This window comes from Dromiciops gliroides, chromosome 2 (genome assembly GCF_019393635.1).
Source record: "Dromiciops gliroides isolate mDroGli1 chromosome 2, mDroGli1.pri, whole genome shotgun sequence".
Taxonomy (NCBI): Eukaryota; Metazoa; Chordata; class Mammalia; order Microbiotheria; family Microbiotheriidae; genus Dromiciops; species Dromiciops gliroides.
The window spans coordinates 565,284,750-565,304,335 of NC_057862.1; the positions used below are offsets into that span (position 1 = coordinate 565,284,750).

The 19,586-nt window shown below is 34.3% G+C and overlaps 1 protein-coding gene across 3 annotated transcripts in view; it reads right to left on the bottom strand.

The window, feature by feature from the left end:
* MACROD2 (mono-ADP ribosylhydrolase 2) overlaps positions 1-19,586 on the bottom strand; it is a 2,303,223-nt gene that overhangs the window by 1,592,286 nt on the left and 691,351 nt on the right. The window lies entirely within an intron of this gene.

Consider the following 19,586-nt stretch of genomic DNA (forward strand, 5'->3'; position numbering starts at 1 on the left):
CTGAATGCCAAATGTGGGCTCTTTCTGCACACTTAAGTCATTTCCTTGATCTATTTTTGACTGCTGAGTTAAAGGAAGAGCAAGCTTACCATATGCCACAAGTGAACTGAAGTTTCTTTTGAAAATAAGTGATAATAAAGATTCATTCCTTGGTAGTGATCAGAGCATTAATAATATTAATTTAATTAGTGATGGGTTTCTACATGCTTCTAAACATTGTGTTTGTAATTACATCCCTTGGTAAATGCTTCAAATGCTTCCTTAGACATTGAGTGGTTGAACCAAAGCAAAATAAAATGAATGGAAAATTACTGGCATAAAAAGGATGTGAACCAAATGAAAGAAATCTATTAACTTAGTTTCAAAAAATTTTATAGCTAGTTAGCATATAACCTTTCCACATTACAGTAATTAAGAGAATAAAACTAAAGAGAACAGATTTATTTACATGTAGTTTTATTTGTTCCAGTATTTAATTTACTCTTTTTTATTTTATGATATGAATGTGTTTACATATATGTATATATATTTATATACATATATATGCACATATATATTTGCTTACTTATGTGAAAATAATGGGATTTAGCAGCTACTCAAAGGCCCACCTGGAGATTAATCTAAACTGATTGAATTAAGTGAGAGTGATTGACTGCTTGATTAGCTTACTTCAAGTTAACTAGATTGTAAGAATACCTGGTTAGCCCTTAAGAAAGTATTGTTCTCAGAAGCTAAAGACTTTGAACTCAACTTGAGACCACCTTCAAGTCCAGTGACCAGTGGATTCAGATGATGCTAACCAATCAGCTTGAAGCAGTGTGTAAGGACCTCCTATTCTTTGGACCTATAAAAAGCTTCCACATTTAGTTTGCTGGGAAGTTCGTCATTGAAGCAGGCTCATGACAGAGGACTTGAGGAAGAACCCGACCAGGCTGGAACTCTAGGCTAGATAGGCCTTTTCTTAACTTTCTGAACTCCACGTGAATACCTGGTATGCTTTAATAAATGATTAATGCCCAAAGACTGGTGCTAAAGCTTCTAATTTAAGGCAACCACATATTTAGATTTTAAACATCACACTTAGAACCTAGGTTTTAGAGGGACCCATGATCTTATCAATGTGCATACTCTCTATCCCCCTTATAAATCATAATTCCTCCCTTTTTTTCAATTTTACCTAGATTTTTAACTTTTTATATCAGAATCATTTCTCAATATACCAATGCTTCCCCACACTTCCTTATCCCATGTGATTCCTGTCCATGTCTTTCCAAAAGTCCCCCATGGCAGATTCATACAGTGCATTAGAGGCCTTCCCTTAGTCCTTTCAAAATCTCAGAATACCAATGAGCACTGTCTGTCCATTCTTGTCTTTCATTGAATTCATGACTGATCAACTTCCTTTTGTAGTCATATAAGTCTTTCATGATTTTTTTAGAATGCTGCTCTTGTGCAAGTGGCATATTACTCATTGGTAGTGTATTCCTGTCTGTTTTAAACCGCCAGGCCCCTGGTTATTGCCTGTTGTGTAATATGTAATTCTTATTCCTCCAAGTTCCTGGTGTTTCATGATTCATAGTGATCTAGCCCCATGGCGAGATGAGTATTGGGGTAGCAAGCAGTTTGAGATCACTGAAAGCATTGCATAATTTCCCCACTCAATTCTAGGCTCAGCTTGTTGGCCAACAGCAGGGCCTGTCCAATATATAGCAAAGCATTGGCACAAGAAATCAAGTACTAGAGTCAAGGAGAGAAAGAACTGGTTCACATGCTATCTCTAAGGTTTTTGAAATGTGTGACTTTGAGCAAGTCACTTAACCTCTATGTTCTCCAGTTTCATCTCCTGTAAAATGGGGATTATCATACCTATAGTACCTAACAAGCATCAAATGAGATATGCATGTTTTTGAAAACCATAAAACTTTAAAACAAAACAAAACAAAAACAAAAACAAAAAAAACCCTCGAACAGAAGGATACCTGTGGGCTACATATTAACTTAGAAAACAAATGAACATTATCTTTGTTATATTGTATTTGAACTTATTTTCTTAAACATTTGCCAATTCCATTTCAATCAGATTTTGGCAATGCTCCAGAATTTTGCAGCCATTTGCTGTCCTTGAAGAGTTTGACATCTTTGGACTACATGACCTCAAAGTTCTATTTCAGTTTTAACTACATTCTATAGATAAATTTCCAATCTCCCTCAAGTATGTCCTGACAAATATAGTTCTATTTGTAAAAAAGACAAATAAAATATGAAGGAAACAATAAATAGAAATTACTTATGTGCAAGTTTTAAAGTTTTGACCTTCAAACTTCTTAGGTAAGTAATATGTTTAAAAAATAGAAATAAGAAGAGTAAGTTAATTTGTTGATTTTTTTCCAAATGTAGAAATGACAGTATAGAGGGTAAGTTAACATAACTGCTTAGTACACAATATTAATAAAGCCAAGGTCACTTGACCTTCATATTGTTCAATTACCTTTATGGAGAGAAAATCAGTTCTGCAGGAATAGTATGCTTTTATCACAAATGTATTGTTTAACTGAATGCCAACCCTACTTAAGAAGTGAGACATAACTTTGAGAGGGGAAAGAGAGAACCATATTTTACTCCTGGAATTGTCTCTTAGTTATAAACAACTGTACTGGAGCATAGCTTACTGTGTGAGAGTGAGAAGAAAGCATGTGTTGGCATGGTAAACCATGAATATTTGAAACTATGAATCAGAAATCTACAAATAGCAGAGTTTCCTAAATATCCCTACTTCCACCTCAAATCTTCAAATTAATAGCCAATCACCTAACAGCACCAAGAAACATTTTAAAGAGACTTCAGCACACTGTCTTTTGTATTTTATAAAGCTTTTGACAAAATAGAATAAAAAGAAAGGAGAAAATAAAATTCTGCCCCCCCAAAAAAACTTCATGCATGCAGTAAGCCTTAAAACTCTATGAATTATGATAATAATAAAGTCAGAGAAGGGAAGAGTTAAGATGACAAAGGAAAGTCAGGGACTGTCCTGCAGTTTCCCAAATTCCACCCCAAACAACTTTAAATAATGGCACAAAATGAATTCTGGTATGGCAGAACCCACAAAAAGACAGGGTAAAATAATTTTCCAGCCCAAGACAGAAGGATGACAGAAAGGTCTGTTGCACTGGGGTGAGAATAAAGCACAGTCTAGTTCAGGCTGTGCCAGCATAGGCTAAGCCCAGCAAACCATCAGCAGCAGGCCTTGAGGATCAATGAATGAGCAGCTGCAGTGGTAGCTTCCTGAACTCTCAGTCCACATATAGTAAGGGGATAAGACAATTAATTAGAAGGACATTATAGGGTTCTCTTTGCTGGTGCTTGGTGCAGGACTCTGTTACATCACCCATATCCCTACATAGGGCTCATAGTCCTAGGGCTAGAAGGAGAAATACAACACTAGAACTTACTGCCTCAGGGGACCTGGTTCCCTGGTCACTATGCCAGGTGGAAAATAGTGATTGTGGTTATTCAGACCAGAATACAGGTCAGGAAAATAATAAACACAACTCTCCTTAGATCACCTTGGAAGAATGGATAACTAATAGAACACCAGAATTAAGTCAGAAAACAGCTACACACACACACACCCTAAAGTTTGGACACACAGGAACAGAGCCCAACTTTAACATAAAGTTAAAAGTCAAGAAAGAGGCTGGAAAAATAAGAAAACAACAAATAAGAACATAACCATAAAAAGTTACTATGGTGACAGGAAATATCAAAATACAAACTCAGAAGAAGACAACAAACTCAAAACACCCAAAGATTTAAATAAAAATGTGATATGGTCTCAGGCCCCAGAAGAATTCCTGGAAAAGTTCAAAAAGGATTCCTTAAAAAGTAGAATTGAATGTATGCAATAGGAGATATAAAAGGTCACTGAAGAAAATAATTTCTTAAAAATTAGAATTGGGGCTAGTGAAAACTAATGATGCCATGAGACATCAAGAAACAATAAGACAAAATCAAGAGAAGAAAAAAATAGAAGAAAATGTACACTATCTCTTCAGAAAAAAAACAACTGACCTGAAAATAGATTGAGAAGTAGAAGCTTTTTTAGTGGTAGCAAAGAAGTGGATATTTAAGTAAATGCCCATCAATTGGGTAATGGCTGAACGAGGTCCAGTATGTGATTATGATGGAATAATATTGTACTATAAGAAATGGTGAGCAGGATACTCCTAAAAAACCTGGAAAGACTTAAATGAATTGATACAAAGTAAAATGAGCAGAACCAGGAAAACATTCTATATAGTAACAGCAACATCATGTGAAGATCAACTATGATTGACTTAGCTCTTCTCAGTAATACAATGATTCAAGACAACACAGAAGGATGTATGATGAAAAATGCTATCTATCTCCAGGGAAAGAACTGATGGAATCTGATGGATTTCATTCTTCATAAGGCTTTCAGAGTTTTGGATCATTGCATTGCTGAAAATAACAGTCATTCACAGCAGATTATTTTATAATATTGCTATTATTTTGTATACAGTATATTTCACTTTATATAAGCTCATGTAAGTTGTTAAGGGCTAAAATTCTAGCTAGTCTGTCTAAAATATCTAATGAGTGGTTCCCAATAAATTATAAGCTTTAGCAAGAGTTAGACTTTTAAGCATTTATTAAGGAGAATAAGAATTTGATAAAGAGAGAAAGAAAGGCCTAGATTCCTATCTATTAAAGGGAGAGCGCATTTCTAGCTGCCTTCTCCACCAGCATCCCTAGGAAAAAAAGCGTGAGACCGAGCGCCAGTCTCTTCCTTCCTCCTCCCACTAGCCCGCGTCACTTCCTGACACCAAAGAAAAGACTCCTGGTCTTGCCCTCAAAAACCTTCACTTCATGGGTGGAACTCTTCTACAGTAAGTCTCCAGTAGGTGGCGTCATTCCAATCATTACAAAGTCTTTCCAGGTTTTTCTGATAGCATCCTGCTCATCATTTTTTTTTGTAAACTACATTAATATAAGACTTTAAAGAGATATTTCCTTACAATAAACCTGTGAGGTTGATTATTACAACAGTAATAGATAACATGTATATAGTACCTTATACCTGACTAAGTATTTTCTTCACAATAGCCCAGCAAAGTACCATACATTTTACCATCAATCAATCCTCCTCCTCATTATCAATCAGTTCTCCTCATCAATCAATCCTCAATTAATCCTCATCTTCATCCAATCATCATCAATAATCATAATCATCATCTTATGTTGCTCTTTCCACACCTTCAAAATTTTTTCAGTTTACTTTTGCTGTGTTTCCCTCCATCCTATTCCCTCCCCATGATATTTACTGTATTTTCTGTCTCCTTTGACACTGTCCTTCCTCAAAAGTGTTTTGCTTCTGAATGCCCCCTCCTCTAATTTGCCCTCCCTTCTTTCATCACCCCTCCCCACTTATCCCTTTTCCCATTCTACTTTTCTGCAGGGTTAGACAAATTACTCTATTCAATTGACTGTGTATGTTATTCCTTCTTTGAGCCAATTCTGATGAGAGTAAGGCTGACTCCCTCCACTTTGGAGGGATTTGGAGGAGAGATCTGAGGAGTCACTGTCTGTCCTCTGATATCTTGGCTCTGCCAAACTGATGGAATCTGAATGAAGATCAAGGAATACTTTTTAAAATGTTCTGTATTTTCCTCAGGGTTTTTTGTGTATTTATTTTTCTTTTATAATATGACTAATATGGAAATATGTTTTCATGACAACACTACATGTGTATAAACTCATAAAATTCATCAACTTTTTTTTTTTTTTTTTAGTGAGGCAATTGGGGTTAAGTGACTTGCCCAGGGTCACACAGCTAGTAAGTGTCAGGTGTCTGAGGCCGGATTTGAACTCAGGTACTCCTGACTCCAGGGCTGGTGCTCTATCCACTGTGCCACCTAGCTGCCCCAAAATTCATCAACTTCTAAGGAAGGGAAGAAGGAAGGGGAGGGGAAGGATAGAATTTGAAATTCAACATTTTAAAAAATGATTGTCAAAAATTGTTTTTACATGAAATTGGGGGAAAATAAAGTATTAATTAAAAGTGCTATGGAAATGAAAAAAAGAAAATAGACTAGAAATATAGAAATGGTAGGAACTTCTGAAAATGGTGGAAAATGGAAATACTGTACTTGTCTAACAACCATGATTTAGAGAGGCCGTGATAAAAATGTAAATGTAAAATTACATCTGGATGGCCCATCCAGCAGAATAAACATAGGGTTAGAAGCAGAATTACTTTTTATTTCAGATCTAAAATGAAGTTTTTAACAGGTTAAAAGCAGAGAAGTAGAAAGTTTTGGAAATTCAACAACAAGTAAATATGCTAAAAGTCCCATTACCTGGCAACTGCTTTACCTACCTTTGACTCTTTGCCAAAAGGGCTTTCTACTCAGCTCAACTTCAGTCATGCCTACCCTAGCCAAATTATTGAAAAAACTTCCTTTTGACATAAAGAATTTTCCTATGTGGATCATAGTATCATGACATAGATCTTGAAGGGGCTTTAAAGGCCATTTAATTAATCTCTTCTGTTACATATGAGGACAGAAGGCCCAGAAGGTGATGTATGTGACTTGTCTAGGATCACATAGTTACTGCATAAGATAGGATTTTAAAGTCCAGTTCTTCATGACTTTAGGTAGAATACTCTTTTCATGATTCCATGTTATCTCTTCCATTGTGCTTATATAGCTGATTTTGTTTTCTGTGAAAGAGGTATCAAATACATCATTATTAGAAGCATGATTCTTATATTTGGCATTACCCTCAAAAGAGAGGGACGAACACTCAAATATCCTTTCATCCTTTAGTTCATTCATATATCTTTGTCTATCTACTATTTTTTCCATAATTATCCTGCTCTTGACACTTTTAGTCTGTGAGAGTTTGTGCACATTACTTATCCCATTTAAAAAAAATAGTCATTATCAGATGTTAACTCATTTAGTGTATCACGAAGATACTGAGAGTCCAAGAATAATATTATTATAATTCACACTTGTATAGAGCTTTAAGCTTTATAAAGTTCTTTCTTCATTACAACCCAATGGCTCTTTAGAACCGATTATTAAATTTTCATTGAGAATATACCTCCAATATTAGCAAATTCTACAAATCAGGGTATTATTTTTTTGCTGTGGTTGTTGATTATTAAGGCTTAAGAAAGTAAAGGAGAAATTCTTTGCGTGGCATCAGTACATTTTTTCCCCAGAGAGTCAGTTATTTTTATTTTTTTGTGGGGCAATAAGGGTTAAGTGACTTGCCCAGGGTCACACAGCTAGTAAGTGTCAAGTGTCTGAACTTGATTTGAACTCAGGTCCTTCTGAATCCAGGGCCAGTGCTTTATCTACTGCACCACCTAGGTGCCCCTTTTTTCCCTCTTTTTTCCCCCAGAGAATCAGTTATTAAATATTTTCTAGAATACCCCTGATTATAGTCCCATCGTGAAAGTGTGCAAAGAGAAAATAGAATCTCATGGATTAAAAAATGTTATCTTGAAGGTAACATAAGGAAATGTTGGAGCTATAATATGGACTCAGATCTGCAACTTTAAGATCTAAGTTCCAATCCTGACTGTGCCATTAACTAGCACTAGGCCTCAATTCACTTAGGAGCTTAGGCTCAGTAATCTTACAAGTCCCTGTAAGTTACTATTATTAAATTAAAATCAAGAAGCATGTACTAAGCAGCCACTATGTTTATAGCAATCAGCTATATATACTAAGTACCAGATTCAGAATAACTTTCAATGTCATAGCAGAAGGGATAATTAACAAATAAGTAAATTATTCTCATTTTACATGTCTAACAAATATCTAATAGTCAAGGTCTTCATGATAGACCATTAGTATTCTTTTTAAGCAAATGAAATTGTTTAAAATGTGTTTGCATTGAACAAGCCTTGAATTTCACTGACTCAAGGGATAGAAGCTCAGTCAACACTTTTAAGTGGAAACAACTTTGATCAATATATAAAACATTACTTTAATTCAACAAATTTGATCAAACAGAAAATTAGTAAGTACTTACTATATGCAATATATTCTTTAAAATGACATCAAACCCTCAGAATCAATGAATTCACTCTTTAGTAAATTCATTTGAAATTACTGAAGGAAAATCTCTTCAGAAAAAAAAAAGCTTTGAGCTTAGACCTATCTAGTTGTAGAAATGCATTTATTCTTCAGTTCTTTCAGACAATTCAAAGTAAAATGGTTTAATTTTGGTTAAGAAAAAAAATGGCTTGGAAATGAAATTTGTGTCTGACTTCAAAATGTACCCTCAACAAACACCCTAATTAATATAGCTGTTCTGATTCACAAGACCATTGGTATGAAAGCATTAGCTACATTTAAATTTTATCTAGAAGTAGAAGGGAGGTTAATCCCACATACCCTGGTTTTAGTGTTACTAAGTACACTTAGTTCACTGTGCATAACAAATTTGTGTATATATGTGTGTTTGTGTGTGTGTATATATGTATATGTACATGTACATGTATATGTATATGTGTATGTATGCATATATATATATATATATATATATGCTCAAAATCAAACTATTTTATTTTGAATGGTCTGGTATCTATTCCCTATCTCTCCTCCTGCTTTGGCCTCAAGACTAGAGTCCTACTGATGCCTTGTTAATGTTTCTGTAGTCTGTGATCATGCTTCATGTTTTTGGTCCTTTCTTCAGAATGAATGTTCACTGGATAATCAAATTCCCATTGCCTTGGGCCTCCAAAACTTAGCCTATACCACAGTGAACTTTCCCATCCCAAACTAGTACAAGAAAACAGTCGTATACCATGGGAAACTACAATTTTATGCATGAAGATTTCATGACCAAGTCTTGCCACATGACACTTAGAAGGGCCAGTGGAAATGACACGCAAACAAAATTACTAAAATGTTCGAGAAGAATTTAATTTATGATAACATTTTCAACTATTCACCTTTTAATTTTTTTAATTAATTAATTTTTTATTTTATCATAAAAGTATTTTATTATTTTCTAGTTACATGTGGAGATCGTTTTCAACATTTCTTTTTCTAAGATTTTGAGTTCCAAATTTTTCTCCCTCCTTCCCTTCCCTTCCCCATTGCCAAGACAGCAAGCAATCTGATATAGGTTATATATGTACAATTACATTAAACATATTTTTGCATTTATTCATCCTTTAATAATGGAAATTATAAGGTCAATCCAACAGGAGATCACTTCTTAATCTTAAATGATAACTATGATTAAACATACCTTAAGGCTAATTATTCTAAAAGCAGTTAAAGCTATTGTTCCTACTAACTACTTATTTCACAGCAGTAATTACTTTTGAAAACCCAGTTACATTATTACCCACAATTGATTTACTCTGTTACTCTTTAGAGTTTAAGAGAAGAAAATTTTAAGTTATTAAGGCATGTTAACATGTGAGCTATGCCTGCAAATAGGGGGTTTAGTGAAATTAAGCAATGATGATGATGATTTGAAAAAATGATTTCATTTATACTCTTTGTTCTGAAAACAAGCTAAATTCTAATATGAATAGTCAGTTACCTTTAGGGTTAGGATTATTTTGTAATGTTATCTTGATTCCTCAGGTGAGGCAGTGAGATGTAGTAGAAAGAATTAAGAATTTAGCCTAAGGAGAGAACTAGGTTTTGAGCCTATTTAACACTTTCATCTGACCCCTCTGAATATCACTTCCCTTAGTTGTAAAATGGAGATAATGAATCATAAGGTTATTTTGAGGGCTAAATGAAACAATGTATGCAAAAAATGTAAATCTTAAAGGGCTAATCATTATTTTCTTCAAATTAAATCTCTGAGAGAAGTCAAACAAAAAAAAAAACATAAGAAAATTCAAATTATTTAAGCAGGGCACACTCTGGTGTGGAGCTATGTGGAAAATTCAAAGACTTTTTTTCTTCTCATGCTCCCATCACTTTCAGAGGATGGAAGCAGGTTAGAAGATCAGGCAATGGTAAACCAGAGAAATCTAAGCATCATAGTATTTTCCTCCAGAGGACTGATATCAGGGAGGGTTATCTCAAGTTTCTTATTGGGAACAACAAAATACAATGGTAGCTGGGAAAAGGAGGGGGAAAATAATAGCAGCAAAAGATAACAAATCCTCAGAATTCTGGCCATGAGAAACTGGTATGTATTAGCATTAAAGTACTGAAAAACATTATACCACATAAAGTGAAATTCCCAATAGACCCATGAAAAGTAGCTAATCATATTTTATTTTAGGATGAAACATTTTAACTACCTCTATGTGTAAAAGATGACTTTATCTTCTTCAGATTTCAGTTTCCAATTTGTGCAACAGTAGGATTTGTAATGTTGAAGTTCTGCCTGGATATATTCAGTAACATCTCCAGTTAAACTCATTATATGGAAGATAACCAAAAGAAGCTATGATAGTATTATAACTGTTATTCTCTGCCCCTCCCCACTCCTATTTGTTTTATTCAAAGCATATACAAAGCCTACTAATAGAGCTTATTGTACCAATAATTATATGGTAATAATCAATTGTGTGCTGGAATTGGATTTCACAGAATTGTAGAACTTCAGCATTGTAAGAGAGTTAAAAAAACTTAAGTCCATTTCAGGGAAATATCATTACTGGTGTGAAGTCAAGAAAACTGAGTTAAAGTCCAGGTAATTAACTAACAAACTTTGAGTTTGTTAAACATAATTCACCTCTCTGGTCCTCCATTTATTTATAAAACTATGCAGCTTAACTAGATGATCTTTAAGGTTTATTATAGTGCTGAGGTCCTATGATTGTACAATTATGTGAAATTGATACTGCAGTAAATCTTAAAACCTCCAGGCATCCATTTTTCTTTTTGTTGAAATAAAATAAAAATGCTTGATACATTACTGGCTCATAAGGCTTTTAAAATAACTAAAGTTAACATGATGTCTTGATATAAAAAATTAATACTAATTATTATCAATGTTATCTTTTGAGACACAATCATTTAATTATTTTTGTACCTGGGTAATGTAATAAGAATTCTGATTGATACTGTTCTTGTGTCCAAATATCATATATTATGTTGTCTCAACTAAGAATATCTTTTAAAAATATGATTAATGAAATCATGTACCTTTGCTGTAAGGATTGCTCTTTGATTTGTTTAAGAAACTATATCAGCAAAAAGAATAAAAACATTCCAACATTTTCTGTTCATGAACATATGATTTTTACCATTTTATCAAATAATCATTACTCTTTCTGCAACAACTGCTCTGCCTGGTTTCAAGTCCATGGAACAAAATGCTCCTCCCAGGTTAAGTTCGTCACCTCAAATGAGTTGGAGAAGGAAAAGACAAACCACTCCAGTATCTTTGCTTAGAAAACCCCAAAATGGGGGTCACAGAGTCAGACACAATTGAAATAATTGAACAACACAGTTATATACGAATATGCACATATATGTATACACACACATACACATACATGGCATATAAATCTATATATGCACAAGGGAAGATACAGAACTCACTTTCTTAGAAGAATCTAATACATAATATACATAGATAAAAACTTTCAGAAATAACATTACCAAAAAATGGAAGCAGTATATATTTCCAAACACTTGCACATTTCCTGTTAAACCTTACTATTTGCTAATAACATTGACACTTTAGAAATTAATTAACTCCTAAATTGGTAGGAGATTAATGGATATCCCTTATAGTACCTTTTTTTTTTTGAGGGGCAATGAGGGTTAAGTGACATGCTCAGGGTAAAGTGTCTTAGGTCACATTTGAATTCAGGTCTTCCTGAAATCAGGGCCAGTGTTTTATCCATTGTGCCACCTAGCTGCCCCCCTTATATAGTACCTTAATATGGTAATATTATAAATTATAAACTTTTAAATTTCATTCATTCCACAAATATTTATTGAGTACCTCCTTCAGAAAAAAAAATAAACTATGTTAAGCCATATCACTTGTGATATAATAATGGGATTAAGCAGATATTCAAAGCCCACCTGAAGATTAATCTAAACTGATTGAATTAAGTGAGAGTGATTGACTGCTGATTAGCCTACTTCAAGTTAACTAGACTGTAAGAACACCTGGCTAGTCTTTAAAAAGGTATTGTTCCCAGAAGCTAAGGACTTTGAACTTAACTGGAGTGGATTTGGATGACACTAACCAATCAGCTTGAAGCAGTGTGAAAGGCCCACCTCTCCTCTGCACCTATAAAAAGCTTCCACACTTAGTTTGCTGGAAGAGTTTGTGATTGAAGCAGGCTCATGAAGGAGGACTTGAGGAAGAACCTGACCAGGCTGGAACTCTAGGCTAGACAGGCCTTTTCTTAACTTTCTGAACTCCATGAGAATACCTGTATGCTTTAATAAATGTTTAAAGTCCAAAGACTGGTGCTAAAGCTTCTAATTTAAAGTGATCACACAATTTAGATTTTAAACATCACACACTGAAAGAAAAAAATTACTAAGCCATGGGCCACAAATTCAGAACAGTATGAGAGGGAAGATAAGGCATGTATGACAAAGATATTTTCAAAAGGATGTAATGTAATAATTTCAACTAAACATGTACTAACTTGTCATTGGAATCCAGAAGAGGGAGAGAAATTCAGGAACTGAATAGCTAGGTGGATTGCAACAAAGAAAGGTAAAGAAATAAGAGGCTGCAAAGTGTGGAGGACTAGGAAGGTGACACCATGGCTGTATTCTTCCCCAGTAAGACCACATCAAGAATATGGTGTAGTGTTCTGAGAAACCAGGAAGGAAGAAGGAAATCATTAAGCAAGAAAATACCTAGAGTAGGGTGATCAGGATAGTATAGGGCCTCAATATCATATCATCTGGGGATCAATTGAAACAAATAGGTATGTTTAACTTGAAGAAGATGGGGAGAAGCAAGCTGGGGATTAAAGGTAAGTGTCTTTAGGAATTTGCCTCACAAATAAATAAATAGACAGACAGACAGACAGACAGACAGATAGATAGATAGACTAACAAATAAATGAGCAAAAATAAACAAATAAATAGATAAATGAATAAATAAATGAACAAATGAAAGGATGGATGGATGGATGGATAGATAGATGGATGGATGGACAGATGGATGGACTGACTTATTCTGTGTGGCCACAGAAGACAGAACTTGGGAAAGTAGGTCAAGATTGTAGAGAGGCAAATGTAAGGATTAGATTCAAGGATTCCTTTAGAAATAATTTTCAGTCACAATTGTACGAGGTGGGATCTCAGGTCCTCCCTAACCCTGACTTCTACTATGTTATTTTAATTTCAGGGAGTAGGAAAACTTTCATGACAGACATAAAATTTGAAGTAATTTCACCCTGAGAAATAGTGTGATTTTGAAAGGAATGACTGAGATTAAACTTGATTTCCAAGTGAAGAGAAGCACAATATGTGGTAGCAGAATAGCAAGCTGTTCCATTTAGCTGAAGCCAAAGATTCATGGAAGACGTATGGAAGACAGGTAATAGGAGGCCTTGAATGGCAGGCTGAAGCTATGCTAAAGTTAATGAGCAGATAATGAAGTATCATGGAAAGTTTTAGATTAGGATACTGGAATTCATTCATTCATCACACAAGATTTTATGATCAACCTACCGTGTACAAAGCAATGGACTAGATACAAAAATATATAAGACAAAGCTCACAATCTGGGAGGAAGAATTTGACATCATCAATCCTCATCTTCATCCAATCATCATCAATCAAACCATCCATCAATCAGTCAATCATCATCATCTTATTTGCTATGGTACAGTAATTTAAACATCATGGTTCCATCCGTACTTTGAGAAGATTATTATGACAGCTATGTACAGGATGGATTGGAGAGGAGAGAGAGAACAGTTAGGGGTTGTTGCAAAAGTCCAGATGAAAGGCTAATTTATTTTTCTTGCAAATTATTCTTAAATGCAACTGAAAATTATATGATTATAATGGCCATGTCCAACACTTCAGTGTAAGTAAAGTTAAGAAAAGAAATAAATGGAATAGTCAGGAATAAATGTAATAAACAAACAAAAGAAATTAATAAAACTTTTAAAAAAGTTGAAAATTTATTTTTTTTCCTGAGAGAGGAGTGTTCAAACTCTGTTGTTGGTAAACATTCTCCTTAAAATGAAGACAATCTCTAATACCATAATTAGAAGATAGAAAAGTCCTGGTATTATAAATAGAAGATTTCATAAAACATTTCTAAGCACAGAAATAAAACTTGATCCTTTTAATAAATAATCTTAAAATCATTCTTTTGTTCATATAACTTCAGTGAGATATTGGCAAAGATTCTTTCAGTTTCTAAGGCTGTGTGTGAAAAGAATGGCGAGATGATTCTGTACAAAATGAACAATTAAAATACTAAAAATTAGACAACTACTTGGGACTTATCATTTCACCAATCATGATGAATCACAGAACACAGACAACTAGGATAATTATTAAAACAAAATCCAATTATGAACAGATTAATTTAGCAGTCATAAAAAGGGCAAAGACCACGACAATATTGCTAAACCAATCTGTAACCCAGACAATATCATCTTCCAAACCAATTGCCAAGGCATGAAGATATTATCACTTGTAGCTGGATGACTGACTTTAGTAGTCCTATTATGAGAAAGCAACTGTCACTGAGGCTGGATTGGAGCTGGTCTCTACTGTTAAACTGTCATCAAATTATTCAATGTAGAGGGGAAAATAACCTAAACAATAAGTAATGAGCCCTATATTTCTTCTGTCACTACACAAACCCACAGATGGATTATTAATGATTCTCTAGAGAATGAGTTAAACATATAATAAATTAAAATATCTAAAGTTTTCTTTGATAAAAAAGAACACATTTGTAATTTTGTGCATATTGTAGGTATGTGGGGAATAAAATGGAAAAGAATGATGTGTTGTATATGAGCTATATTGATGGAAGCTCCAGATTTACACACACAGACATGCATGTATAATATTAGTATTGAGGAAAAGTGCTATAAAATATAAGAATGTGCTATATAGATAGAAGATGTATGTATGTATGTAGATATTAGCATTGGTTTTCTCAATGAGTCACATTTAGAAAAATATTGAATAATTTGTCTTTGTCAATAATAAACTAATATATTATCTTAATGGAAGAGAATTCAAGCTTTATAATTTTGCATTCAAATGGATTCCTCATTTATTTACAAAAGGGTGTATCATAACCTGATATGAAGTCATCCTAGTGCAGGGGTTCTACACACACACATAAATTCATGCATAAGAATACATGCATATGAATCTAAATTACCATATTTAAATATAATTTGGAGGATGCAGTCAAGATGTTAGAGTGAAAACTAGTATTTTTGCTGAGCCCACCTAATATGCCTTCTCCATAAAAATCTAGAAAATGTACCAGGCCTAATTTTAATAAGAAAATCCAAGGAAAGCTCACAGCAAGTCATTTTTTTGCCTTCCCAATGCACATTAGGAATATAAGAAGTCAATAGACACTGAGGTAAGGGCTGGCTAAGAGCTTAACATGATTGTAGGGGCAACAGCTACAGAACGGTGAGCATTCTAGCATTTAGGGATGGAAAGGTAACTAAGATACAACGTCAGGGCAGAAAATCTCACAGGACTTTTGAACTATCATGAGTAGGAGGAATGGGTGACACCTGGTAATTCTCTTACCCATTATCCAATTCTAGGTCATACATACAGGGAGGAGAAGAGTGGCCCTTAGGAAACATTGGGCTTTGGTTGAGGACTAAGACCAAAACAAATTCCAGAAACTTAGCTAGTTGGTTGTGAGGACAGAAGCAGTGAAATCATTCAGTTGGTCCAGTCAATTAACCTGAAGTAGAAAAGGTGAAGAACAAGCCCAAAGAGGATGCAGCAACTCAGTCACTGAACCTACAGAACCTTACAGTAGACTCACAGTGACTGGGTCTAACAACAATCTATTGATTCTAAATGATATACAAGCCAAGAGACTCAAAACTAGATCAAAACTTGCAGAAATCAGATCGGATAGGTTGTGGAATTGATCTTTTCCTGAATCACACAATGATGGAAGCACTGAAAACTGGCATGCTGTCAGGCCAAGCTCTGAAAGCATCATAAGCTCAGTTCAGACATTACCTCAGACATAAGCAGAGCATAACACTAATAAAAAGCCCAAAGTGAAGAAGTAGTCTGGAAGAATGAGCAAATAAAAAAGGAACCTGACCATAAAGAGCAACTATGGTGACAGGGAAGCTCAAGACACAGACACAAGCAAAACCTCAAAGAATAATATAGATTGGATACAAGTTCAACAAGAATTCCTAGAAGAGTTAAGCAAGAGGTAAAGAAATCAATTTTTAAAAGAGCCTAGTGGCAGCTAGTTGGTACAGTAGATAAAGCACCTGCCCTGGATTCAGGAGTACCTGAGTTCAAATCCAGCCTCAGACACTTGACATATAACTAGCTGTGTGATCCTGGGCAAGTCACTTAACCCTCATTGCCCTACAAAAAAAAAAAAAAAAGAGCCTAAGGTGATTTTAAAAGCCAAATAAGAGCAGTGAAAGAAAAAAAAAACAGGAAACGATTTAGCTAATCAAGAAAATTATGAAAAGAGAAAATAACTCCTTAAAATTAATTCAGGATGATCACATGGAAGCTAGTACCTGCATGAATCATAAAGAAAGAATAAAAACAAAGTCAAAAGAATGAAGAAGAAACAGAAAAAGAACAAGAAGAAGAACAAAAATAGAACAAGGAAACCAAGAAGAAAATATGAAGTATCTCAAAAGGAAAACAACTGCCCTGGAAAATAGGACAGGGAGAGATAATTTTTTAAAATTAGCCTATTTGGGGACCGCTAGGTGGCACAGTGGATAGAGCACCGGCCCTAGATTCAGGAGAACCTGAGTTAAAATGCGGCCTCAGTCACTTCACACTTACTATCTGTGTGACCCTGGGCAAGTCACTTAACCTTCATTGCCCTGAAAAAAAATTTAGCCTATTTGAAAGCCATAAAAAGATGCATATTATGTCAATAAATTATAATGAAAAAATTCTCAGACATCTTAAGACTAAAGGCCAGAGTTGAAACTATTCATTATTCACCTCCTGAAAGAAACCACCAAAAGAAAAGTTCCAATAATACAGCCAAAATCCAGAACTTCCAGGTCAAGAAGAAAATACTGCAAGCAGGCAAAAAGAATGACTTAAAATACTGTGGAACCACCAATATATAGAAATATAGACTTGGAATATACTATTCCAGAAGGCAAAATATGTAGGATTGCAACCAAGAATAATATACACAGCAAACCTGAGTATAATTGTACAGGAGGAAGTGGATACTTAATCAAATACAGAACTTGTAAGTTTTCCTGATGAAAAGAATAGAGTTGAATAGAAAAGATGACATTCAAACAATGGATTTAGCCCCACCCCTTTACAAAGAGACTCCAAAATCTTTATTTTGTCTATATTTTATATCAGACGCTATCAGACATTGAACATTGATCTTAATCCCATTCAACTTCAAATGGCTCTTTAAACTGCTCAGTTAACCATGCAGGAAAGTTTTTGATCAACTCAACTATACTTGAACCAACATGGCATAGCTCCAACCCTGTGGGAGATCTTAAGAACTGAAATAATCCTATTTTCAATTTAGTTTCATTAAATTCCAGCAATATTACCAGTGGTCAAATTTGAGAATAACCAAATCAATCCACGAGAATAATATGTTAAAGAAAACAATATAGAAAAGGGTCAGATGGAGTTAATTGATGGAAAAACTATAAAATACATGTAGAGGAGAACAAAAATTCCCTAAATTCCTACTATGTGCCAGGCGCTGGCACAAGAACTTTAGAAATATTATCTCATTTGAGTCTCACAACAACACTTGAAGGTAGATACTAGGATTATCCCATTTTGCAGTTGAAGAAACAGAGGCAATCATCTACAATTATTTGCCCAGTGTCATACAGCTGGTGTCTGAGTATATACATATGTGTATTTATACACACAATATAGTAGTCCTTTAATGTTGAATGATACATTTAACACTCATATCACAGGCTTCTCATATTAGAGCTACTCTATCCAGCAGTAGGAGCCACCCTAAATATCACTTTATATATGGAATCCATGGAATGACAAATGCTACAATTTTATCCTACCAAGAAAAAGTAATACGTTACAACAAGGAAACTGAAAGAAGAGACTACTAAAAGGACAATTAGTTTGGGTTTTTTTATTCTATTATTAATATCCCATCAAAACTTTGGTAGGAAATTCAATAGGCAGCATTAAGTAAAACTGTTTATTATACATGACTGTTTTGTCAACAATTACAACTGAACTCAAGAATACTTTAAAATGCCTGGCTCATTTAATCAACTAACTTATATACCTACTTATTCTCGGGTCCATACAGAACTTCAACTTCTTTTTCATATTTTCATATTTATTGACAAACAAGAGATTTCAGATGTGAAATATTTGTGCAAACTACTATCATCTTTTTTTTGTGGGGCAATGAGGGTTAAGAGACTTGCCCAGGGTCACACAGTGTCAAGTGTCTAAGGCTGGATTTGAACTCTGGTCCTCCTAAATCCAAGGTCAGTGCTTTATTCATTGTGCCACCTAGCTGCCCCCTATCATCTTTACAAAATACAGAAAATAGCTTTACTTTAACAATATATGTATGTATCACATGTGTCATGTGTCATGTATATATCATCCTAGGAAATGAAGCAGGTAAATTGGGCCCCCTTCACCTTTTATAATGTAAATTAGGAAATACATTTCTTAAGTAATACTATATCACTTGCCAATCTAACTAGAAAAGATGACATATTAAAAATTATATTTTAAGCTAAATACCTTTATTGTTATTTTATTTTCCTTCAAGTTGGCCAAAGAAGTAAGCAAAAATGTCAAAAAGTGCTATTTTTATGGGGTAGCTAGGGGGTGCAGTGGATATAGCACTGGCCTTGGAGTCAGGAGGACCTGAGTTTAAATCCAGCCTCAGACACTTAAAACTTAATAGCTTTGTGACCCTGGACAAGTAACCAAGTAACTTAACCCCAATTGCCTAAAAAAAAAAAAAAAGGTGATACTTTTCCCCTATTTAAATGTAATGGAAGTTTTGTCCATTCTGTTTTCAAAGAGCAAACATCTCCTAGCATTGACAACCACATTCCATTGGCTATTACTGAAAGAACAGTGTGACAGATGCCTTTACTTTAATTGCAAATCAGTCCTTACATGGCAGCTGAAAATAAAATGCATCACTTTGATCTCCTTATCTCTAAACTTATCCACAATCAAGAAACCTGTACAAGAAATAAAAGATTGGCATAATTTCCAGAATCTGTCTCCATGACATTTAAAAACTTTAGTATACATTTTGTTCATATTCTTAGATTTTCCAGTTTCAAAGAAATTTTATCAGTAGCCAAAAATGATCACATGAAAAAAAATAGGAAAAATAATAACCAAAAAGTTAGATGTAGAACATATCGAGTGAAACAT